This window comes from Sorex araneus, chromosome 2, assembly GCF_027595985.1.
Source record: "Sorex araneus isolate mSorAra2 chromosome 2, mSorAra2.pri, whole genome shotgun sequence".
NCBI lineage: Eukaryota > Metazoa > Chordata > Mammalia > Eulipotyphla > Soricidae > Sorex > Sorex araneus.
In genome coordinates, this window is record NC_073303.1 from 352,179,763 (window position 1) to 352,189,143 (window position 9,381).

The 9,381-nt window shown below is 36.3% G+C and overlaps 1 non-coding gene across 1 annotated transcript; it reads left to right on the top strand.

Annotated features, from left to right (window-relative positions):
* The first annotated feature begins 2,462 nt into the window (after positions 1–2,462).
* LOC129402986 (small nucleolar RNA SNORA70) lies at positions 2,463–2,602 on the top strand. Its single transcript, XR_008628985.1, has one exon. It is a non-coding gene; the product is annotated as a small nucleolar RNA SNORA70 (small nucleolar RNA).
* Positions 2,603–9,381: the final 6,779 nt, after the last annotated feature.

The window sequence follows — 9,381 nt, forward strand, 5'->3', positions numbered from 1 at the left end:
GAGTAGAACTGAGAGTCAATTGGAATACTATAAATCAGAATTTCTAAAATAAGCTATATTGAAATATATTTATAGTTTTTCTACAAATTCATTTATTCAAGCATTAGCATTTTCTTGTCAAAAAGCTTGTGGTCAAATTATTTCATTTACTTTGCATTATTGGGCTGGAATGATAGCACAGTGGGTAGGGTGTTTGTCTTGCACACGGCCGACCCGGGTTTGATTTCTCTGTCCCTCTTGGAGAGCCTGGCAAGCTACCGAGAGTATCCTTCCCACATGGCAGAGCCTGGCAAGCTACCTGTGGCGTATTCGATATGCCAAAAACAGTAACAAATCTCACAATGGAGACGTTACTGGTGCCTACTCAAGCAAATCAATGAGCAACGGGATGACAATGACAGTGATACAGTGATACTTTGCATTATTATTTTTAAAAAGACAAGTTTCAGAGCAGTTTACCAATGGGGAAAACTATAGTTAAAGGAAAACATAGACTGGTTTATTTACACCAATCTAATTAACATCTGAAACAAATTCTTCACCCAATTTAACATACTCAGAAAAGGAAATAATATATTGTCTTCTTTTTTTTTTAAAAAAAAAAAAAGGAGGTGGGGGCTGGAGCAATAGCACAGCGGGTAGGGCGTTTGCCTTGCACGCGGCCGACCCGGGTTCGATTCCCAGCATCCCATATGGTCCCCTGAGCACCGCCAGAAGTAATTCCTGAGTGCAGAGCCAGGAGTAACCCCTGTGCATCGCCAGGTGTGACCCAAAAAGCAAAAAAAAAAAAAAAAAAAAAAAAAAAGGAGGTGTGCTAACTATCAGGATGCTTTTTATTTTCATGACAAGAGCCTTTTAACTGAATTTCATTATTCAGTGGCTTTTTGTCTGGGGTCTCAGAGAAGAACCTTACAAATTCCCTTGCAACTTTCTTACTGTTTGGTTCTGGGAACTCCCTGGGAAACTCTATAGCTGATATCTTTTTCTACTTGTAAAATGTTCACCATAGATAGAAAATTATAGCTAAGGGTTGCTGTCAGCAACTGATTAAAAATCAGAAAGTCTTATTAGAAATCATTCTATAAGGTTTTTTTTTTTCACAATTGGTGATGCTTAAGGATTGCCTCTGGCTTTGTACTCAGGAATTACTCTTGGTCAGCTTTGGGGACCATGTGGGATGCCAGGGCTCGAACCCGGGTCCACCTTGTGCAAGGCAAGCACATTACATGCTGTACTATCTCTCCAGACCTGAGATGTTATTTATCTTTAAGGAAATGTTTATTATTTAGCTTAAGTTCATTATTTTGTCCCCTAGAAATACCTAAACTAAAGTGAGTCTTATTTTTACCTTGTAGTTTCTTTTAATTATTTTGTTGTATTTTTTATGGATATGCCATGCAATGCTCAGGAGCTCCTCCTGGCTCTGTGTTCAGGCGAGTGTTAAAGGGATCATATGGAGCTGGAGATTTGAACCCGAGTTAGCTGAATTTAGGGCAAAGGTTTTACCCACTATACTCTCTATCTTGCCCATAACTGATAGCTTCATAAAAGAATGAGGGAAACTATAATTTATTACACAAACATTCCTACTTTCATATCTACATTGCTCAACTGATATCAAATTTTAAAAAATGCAGCTTAATATAGTCTTCCCCTTTGAAAGGTACAGCATTTTAGGAAATCAACCTTTACACATATTTATTTGTTTAAGATGCAAACACGTGAGTAAATAGTGGCTGCTTGAAAAATAATTGTACATATTTCATCATAAGCTAAATTATAATATAATACTAAAATAGATAACATGACTGTTAATGTTAATACTTAGAATTTAGTGTCAGTATTAGGCCAACCACTGCCATTGGAACAATCAATGATAAAACTACTTTTAGATTATTATGCTTTGATCTAGGACCACATTTTAAAAAGCTTGGATAAGTGTCTTAGGTTTAGAAACAGAACTAAGGAATGTCTGGGGTGTTTGGAAACTATGCAAATGAAGAGTAAGGGAATGAGCAGTACTTAACTAAGGAGACAGACATGTTAAAAGAGAGACAAGGTAACTGTCTTTAAGCAAATGCAGCACTACCAGCTAAAATGATTTGGACTTGGTTCATATTGTTTCAAAGACCAGAATAAAAGCCTCAGTTGGAAGATGCTAGAGAGCAGACTTTTTCTTAGCAAGAATAAACAAGAATTTCTTAGAAAGTAAAGCTGACAGCAGTGAATGTTCAAATGCTACAAATAAAGGCCAGACATTGGCATGAGTGGAAAGACAAATTTTGAGAAAAGATGTCTATTTTGTTCTTCCCATCTGAGATGTTCAGATAAAAAAAAAAATCACCAAGGACCTATTATGTTAAATGCCATAGATAGGGCGAGTGAAGTTTCAGGAACAAATGTACAAGAGACTTATTTTCTTCCACTAGGCCGGGATTTAATTCAGTGTGAAGAATGCCTTAGTGCTGCAAATTAAGCCAACTGTGCTCTCTGCCCTGTGGAACCTGGTGTGCCGTGGCTCCACACAGCAAGTGGGCTGCTCAGTGTAGCATGCAACAGCTCATGGTTTGTATGGGCTTCTCAAAGGACCTTTGTAGTGGACATTCATATCTTCTCTCACACTGACCCCAATCTTGGGTTACAACGAAGCGTGTGGGGTGTCTTTGGAAATCCCCAGGGCACTTTAGTCAGAGTTCAAATTGGTCAAGTTCATATGTACCAAATTGCAGAACAAGGAGCAGGTGATGGAAGCTCTGTGCATGGTCAAGTTCAAGATCCAGGGCTGCCAAACATCCACTGTATTGTCATCCCTTTGATGCATACCTGATATTGAAGTGACAGAATGGGATAATTACAAAGGACAGAAAGAGTCAGGATAATTAATTTGGGAAAGGCTTGCAAGGGAAGGGGAATGAATGGCAAGAGGGGAGGAGGAGGCAGATGAAAGATGGAAGTGTGTGTGTGAACATTGTGATCGGAGTTCAGTTTGTTCAGGTTGCAGGTCATTAAGGGAGAATTTCAACTTGAATAGTGGGAAAATGATCACAAATGGATCATAGTGTCCCTTGAAAAGAAAATCTGGGGGTGTTGAACTTTATTTTTATGCAGTTGAGGATAACTTTTTTGCCTTTACTTGGACAGAAAAATGGTATGATATAATGAGAATGAAATTGAAAGGCAGAAAATCTGGATGTGCTCGAATCAGAAATATGTGCAAGCAGTGTACACAGTGAATTAGTCTGTGCTCCAGGAGAAGAATAGAGATTTCTCATGATGGTATATATATTGGAGATGTTTCAACCACTTCAGGCATCAACAGTTGCCTTGACACTCGTTTAGCAGCTCATCTCTGTCAAATAATGAGACTCACCACTGTAGAGCCTTTAGCAACCTAGCAACCACAGAACCATAACAATGTTGTTTATCATCTCCTTGTCCAGTCTAATGACACATGATTATGTGATTTCTTAGATTGAATTTGGAGATATATATCTGTTGGAATATATAGAAATATTAAAACTTTCAAAGCATGTAAGGTTATAAGGCTCTTGTGAAATTGCTTTCATTACTGATTAGTCTCTGGAATTGTCAGGGAGTACTTGTCTTGCCCCTTCACTATATTTAAGCTTTTGGTTAATTAGATCAGGTCAGTAATAAAATAAAAAATAACATTGTGCAGCATAATTAAAAGGATAGGTAAATAGCATTTATGTAGCAATTACATTTTTTATGGAAGTACAAAAGTTAGCAATGGTAGCATTGTTTTTTAGTTTGGTCAAATAATGAATTATATCTTCTAAGAAATTGTATTTATGCCTATTTAATTTTAAATTAGATATTTTACATTTATAATCCATTCATAGATTGTCTAAGGGTAATCCTGAAAGATGGTAAATGATAATTTTTTAGACTTCCATGTCCTATTTTCTTCCACACGACCTGTTAAGAAATAATAATGACCAGTTAACTGCATTCCAATAACTGTTTTGTATAGTCCCAATTAATTTGGTTGTAAACGTTTGCTTAATTACAGCACTTAACTTAAATTTTATAGTTGGTTATTCAAAGTTCAAGGTTGTTTGATTTTAATTTAAGAAGGGAGAGAGAATATTTATTGTTCAATTGAATTCTTTTATTGCCATTGTGATTATAAAACAAAGCAACTGATGTGATGCAGTTTCCCAGAAGGTCCAAGAGACTAACTGGAATTCTCTTATATTCCATCTCACAAGAGTAAATCAAATGCTGTCATTAGTAGTTTGTGAATTCTTTGCATAGAAATTTAATAATTAGTATGCTGGTTTATGTATATAACACAACTTTTAGCTAGAAACTTAGAGATAGTGAAGTTGAGAATGCATGAAGGTATCTATCTTACATAGGTAAGATAGAGACCCTAGCCATGAGTATTTGGGAAAAATGGTGTTATAGAAACACAACTATTTCAGTTAGAATGCTGTTATTTATGTAATACTTATGTAAAAAGTAGACTGTTAGTGCTGAGAAAAATACCTGCTCTCTCTGCCCATTGGAGATTAGAAAACCGAATAGAGAAGGGGTGGGGGATTTCACCAGGTAGAAGTAGAAGTAGAAAAACTGGGGTTGGAGTGATAGCACAGTGGGTAGGGCGTTTGCCTTGCACGAGGCTGACCCGGGTTCGATTCCCAGCATCCCATATGGTCCACTGAGCACCACCAGGAGTAATTACTGAGTGCAGAGCCAGAAGTAACGCCTGTGCAACGCCGAATGTTACCCAAAAAAGCAAAAAAAAAAAAATAGAAGTAGAAAAACTTTTCCCAGGAAAACATCACAAAAGAAAATGCATACAAAGGGATGGGTGTTCAAGCATTGTATGACTGAGACTTAAGCCTGAAAGCTTTGTAACTTTCCACATATTGATTCAATAAAGTAAATTAATTAATTAATTAAAAAAGGAAAAGGCACATAGATTTGATTGAACCAGGTATACCCAAGAAGGGTGTCAAATGGTTCATTGTGGATATAGAAATCAAGAGAAGTGAAAAGTAGGCGAGGTTGAGTATTGAGTCCGATATGGACATATTCAATATCATGCTATGTGAGTTTGTATTTTTTGTTGAAGTAGAAAGATGCCTCTAAAAATAAATGGAGGAATCAAACGGATGGGATTCATTCAATGAGGAATAAAATTGTACTTAACACAAAGGAATTCACTCAGGAGCATTTGAGAACAGGACTTTTGGGGATAGTGGATAGTTTAGGTGATTATCCAGGACATCATGGCTGAAAGGGATCTGAACTGCTAACATTGTAGAGTAATAAGAAAGGGACCAGAAATTAAAATACAAAAACAAAAACTGGTGAATTTTAAGTGATGGGTATACTCCATCACTTAACAAACAAACAACCCCCCCAACTTTTCAAATGCTGGTTCTTGTTCATTAAAGCAACATTACCTACCAAGGACTTTGAGAATCTGTAATCTGGTGTATGAGTCCTTTTAAGTTCCTCAGAACCATGATTGACACTTTAGACCCCACTGAATGATAGAAGTTAGTCAAGATTTTGGACACAGTTCAATAGATTCAGCTTATCCTAACTGTCATTTAAACCATCACTGGCATTTTAGCAGATTCAAATGTGTTTAAGAAACCACCACCATTACTTGGGATTTTGATGCAACTGTCTGGGTTGTAGAACTGTTAAAATGTAGAAATCAGGAGGTTCTAAGTGCCCTCTGTATCTTCCTGTGAACTACTTAAACTTCATGGAAAGTAAAAAAAAAATCCTCACTGCCGTTGATTTTTAAAAAGCCCAAGAGAAATGTCTAAGTTAGTATGAATAGGATAAGTGTGGTACAACCTTTAGAATAGTGGTGTCACAAGGTGTGACATGGCATTCTAGCTTTGCCAACTGTGGTGCTTTCTGTTTATTTTGAAGTAGTAAAAAAAAAAACTGAATGAGATAGTGTTTGGAAACCTTGTAAACATCTAAAAGTTGTACTTGTATAACACATTAGTATCACTTTTGTTTGTGAGACACGCAAATATCATGTGCCACATCTAACCCATATGTGCTAAAAATCATCAATCTCAGGCTTAAATACAAACATAATTCACATTCCATATTTTAAAAATCAAGTTTATTTTTATTATAAAAGTAATGTCTGCTTATTATAGAGATTACTACATAAAAAGTAGACAAAAAGTCATGTTTCTGTCACTCAAAGTCAACACATTCGGATGTGTTTTTCTTTAGAGATTTCCTGTGAAGATTTGTAGTTTGTTTGTTTTGCCTCGTTGTGATCAGACTTTATATAATGTTGAATTTTTAACTTTTTCATTTGACATTATAACATAAGGAATTTTTCATGTTATTTTAACCTTGAGTCTGGCGCCTTAGACCTTGGGCCTGGAGCGATAGCACAGTGGTTGGGCGTTTGCCTTTCATGCAGCCGATCTGAGTTTGATTCCTCCGCCCCTCTCTGAGAGCCCAGCAAGCTACCATGAGTATCTAGCCCGCACGCCAGAGCCTGGCAAGCTACCTGTGCATATTGGATATGCCAAAAACAGTAACAATAAGTCTCTCAATGAGAGACGTTGCTGGTGCCCGCTCGAACAAATCAATGAGTAAGGGGATGACAGACAGACATATTAACCTTAGATCTTTTTTTTTTTTAGGAATTTCATAAAAGGAAAGCCATTGAATATAAAAAATGTAAGGGCCTGCGATATTTGCCATTATAACTTAATTTTATACTACTGTAATTTTGTTTTATGATAGAGTAAATTTCACTTGTAAGTATGAAATTCAGAATATGGTGAATAATTAAGAAGTAGATATAAACTAAGATTTAATAAGGTACTTTATCCTTGTTAACTTGATAGTGTAGAATACTTTTTCTTAATGAGTGAAATTATATAGAGCACATACTATATAAAGGATTCAATAGTAAAATTTGAAGCTCTGTATACCTTATAGTCTAGGAAGAAGGAGATAAAAATAATCACATGTATCACTTGTCATGCCGTTGTTTATCCGATTTGCTCGAGTGGGTGCCAGTAACATCTCCATTTGTCCCTGTTGTGTGCTAATATAGCCCAATGACTTCTGCTCACTCCAGGAAAATGAAGAGCCTCAAACCATTCATTTAGGGTCTTGACGAAGAAGTCTGTAAATTAATAAATATATGTTCCAATGGTATTTTTCCCTTTTAAAATTAAAATAAATATCACAGGGAAGTAGTTTGACTCCTGCTTCTGATTTTGATCTCAATTATTTACATTTTAACTCTTCTATGTAAAACTAAACATATCAATCTGAAGCCAGGCAGATGCATTATTAAATGCCATAGTGATAAGGCATCATGAGTGATAATATTGTTAGGCATATTTTTAAGTGCATAGTACAGTTAGGAATAATTTTCCCATGTTCATTCTATTTAGCAAATAATTTAATATCCTTTAATCAATAGACCAAGTGACGTTGTAAGAGATTTAAAATATTTACTCATGGTCACTTATTTTTGCTTTTTGAGTCACACCTGGCGATGCACAGGGGTCACTCCTGGCTCATGCACTCAGGAATCACTCCTGGCGGTGCTCGGGGGACCATATGGGACACTGGGATTAAACCTGGGTCGGACGCGTGCAAGGAAAATGCCCTACCCGCTGTACTATTGCTCCAGTCCCAATTCAGGGTCACTCTTAAAACTGTGAATCTTATCCAAGCTTATTAGGTCTAAGCATTTACTCTCTTTAATCACATAAACCTTCTTATTCCTCTGCTTCAGTATACCAGTGTGTTTATCTGGTGCAAACTTTGTCAAACTTTCCCAAATTTTATATGATTTTAGGAAAGGATAGCAAAGGAAATTTATAGCAAAGGTAGTGATAGTAAGCTTCACAAAATTGTCCATCTTATGGCATGCTTTTCCACTAATCAGACACTTGAAGTGATCTTCCTGTCTTCAAGTCTCATATGTAAAATGAGGAATTTCACTGCACAGATAATTTTTATAGCTTGCTGCAAAGCAGAATCACCTATGGGTTTTCTGAAAGTACTTTTTTACATAACTGTGGGAGGGAATCTCAGTATGTTTACCAAGCTTGATTTTCATTAGCTGGCTTGAATACCCATAACCTTGTTGCTCACTAGGTAAACAGCATCAAGAATATTTATAGTGCTAATACTTAAGTTATACTCTTGGGAGCTCTCATTTCTTAGGTCTGGGGTCAAGTTTGGCTGTCAATATTTTTAGCGTTTCCCACCTGTTTTTCACTCGGTAGTTACTGATCTTCACTGAAATTATCTGACTAGTTTGAAGTGGTTTTGGAAGAGTTTCAAGATATTTTTTTCTCTCTCTTCTGTTAGGAAAAACTCATGATTTCACATTATTATTGCATTAAACCAAGCAATGGCTTTTAGCTTACAGTGGTTATTCAAAGCCACGTTCAAGTGGGTATATCCAAATTTACCAGATAATTTTGAAAATGTGATATAACTTCTCATAACCTTGCTAATTTATCTGAAAAAAATATTTGGATATTAATAGAATATGATGAGTTTAAGAACTATCATAAAAATCCACATAAAAGTAACATATTGGATAATTTTAAGCAACTTGGGTAATGTCCTGAGACCATATTGAAGAACAGAATCTCCTGTGTGTTTATAACTAAATTCAGTTAGATAATTTATATTTGTGCATTTGAGACAGAAATCACAGTCAAAAATCTGACAGCAAATAAAAATATATCTTACATTGGTGTAAGAAAGATCCCACTCTGTACTATAGAGGATACCAAACTAAAGACATCTCTTTCTTTGAATAATTTGTAATTTTACTTGATAAATCTTAAACATGAAAAGGGAATAAATTACAAGTGTCAATGCTACTAGGGAGTCGGAATAGCAAGGCTGATCTGTGAACAAGTGATACTTCGAGATGGCTTAGAACAGTGCTGTCTTACACGCGAAAGGCACCTGTATGAGAACAGCTGAGATGGTTCCAAAGAAGAGAGATTCCTGGGATACCGCCAAGCCAGCTCAGTCAACCTTCCAGGAGTGGAGCCTGAGATGTCAGTCTTCAATTGTTTATTCTGAAGCCTGAGTACTATTGATGCTTTATGAGCAAACCTTAAAAGGGAGGTTGGAGTTTTTTAATGAATTATGTTTAAACAAGTTTAACAAATGGTTTGAAACTAAATACTTTTATTGAATTTTGTGTTTCTTTCTTTTTTTTTTTTCACGATACCCAGCAGTACTCAGGCCTTGCTTCTTGCTTTGCCCTCAGGGGTCACTACTAGTGGGGCTTGGATGCACAGGGTGCTGGGAATTGAAACTAGGTGGGTCATATGCATGGTAAGTATCCTACCTGCTGGCACCTCATTGAAGTTTTTC